Source organism: Chiloscyllium plagiosum, unplaced genomic scaffold (assembly GCF_004010195.1).
Source record: "Chiloscyllium plagiosum isolate BGI_BamShark_2017 unplaced genomic scaffold, ASM401019v2 scaf_81395, whole genome shotgun sequence".
Lineage (NCBI taxonomy): Eukaryota > Metazoa > Chordata > Chondrichthyes > Orectolobiformes > Hemiscylliidae > Chiloscyllium > Chiloscyllium plagiosum.
This window is the reverse complement of record NW_025184223.1, coordinates 1,679-2,729: the sequence shown is the minus strand read 5'-3', so window position 1 is coordinate 2,729 and position 1,051 is coordinate 1,679. Positions and strand designations below refer to the sequence as shown.

Genomic DNA, 1,051 nt, shown 5'->3' with positions numbered 1-1,051 from the left:
TTATTCCATCCAAGAATTCCAGAACACCAAAGAACTAAGTTAGAAGTGGATGGAATAATGATGTCCTTTGACATAACAGCCCTGTTCACATCCATTAACATCAATGTGGCCAAAGAAAACTGGAACACTACTCGAAGAACCAAAGACATAAACACAGCACCAACTTCATCAGCAAAGATAGCACTATCCAGCTCGTGGAACTGTGCCTTAACCACCCACTTCATATTCAGTAACAAGCCTCAAACAAATCAACGAAACACCCATGAAACCACCAGTATCAGGATTCCTAGCAGAAGCAATAATGCAGATTCTCAAACCAACAGCCCTTCAAACGATCCAACTCAAACTTTGTTGTCCGCCACAGTGATGACACTTTTGTCATCAAAAAATGAAGTAAATTAGAGGAAACCTACAACCCCATCAACAATATCCTTCCTGGCATAAAATTCACAAAAGAGGAGAACAACAACAAAGTGCCATTTCGAGATGTCACAGTAGAGTGAACAGTCAATGGTAAATTCAAAACAGCGTCTACAGGAAAACAACGCACGCGAACCAAGTACTTAGCTACAGAAGCAATGATCCCTACACATACAAACAAGCCTGAATCAGGACACAATTTCAACGAGGCACGACACACTGCAGGAGCCAGTAACGACGAAGACCAATAAGGAACTGTACAGCGCATTTGAGGAGAATGGGAAGGCAAAAGATCCACTGAGAAATACTTCCCTGACCGGGAATCGAACCCGGGCCGCAGCGGTGAAAGCGCCGAATCCTAACCACTAGACCACCAGGGAGACAGCCGCGCTTCCTCACAGCCCTATTGTATATTGCTTTCCTGCCCGGAAATCGAACCTGGGCCACGATCGTGAGAAGGCTTCCACCAATGTCATTGCTTGTATCCATTGCTCCCGATGCGGTCTCCTCTACATTGGGGAGACTGGAGACTCCTCGCAGAGTCAAGTCACAGCGCTTGAGGGAACATCTCCAGGACACCCGCACCAATCAACCCCATCACCCTCTGGCTCAACATTTCAACCCCCCTCCC

General features: G+C 46.5%; 1 non-coding gene across 1 annotated transcript; it reads right to left on the bottom strand.

Moving 5' to 3' along the window:
- Positions 1-728: 728 nt before the first annotated feature.
- Positions 729-800, bottom strand: trnae-uuc. Its single transcript has one exon. It is a non-coding gene; the product is annotated as a tRNA-Glu (tRNA).
- Positions 801-1,051: the final 251 nt, after the last annotated feature.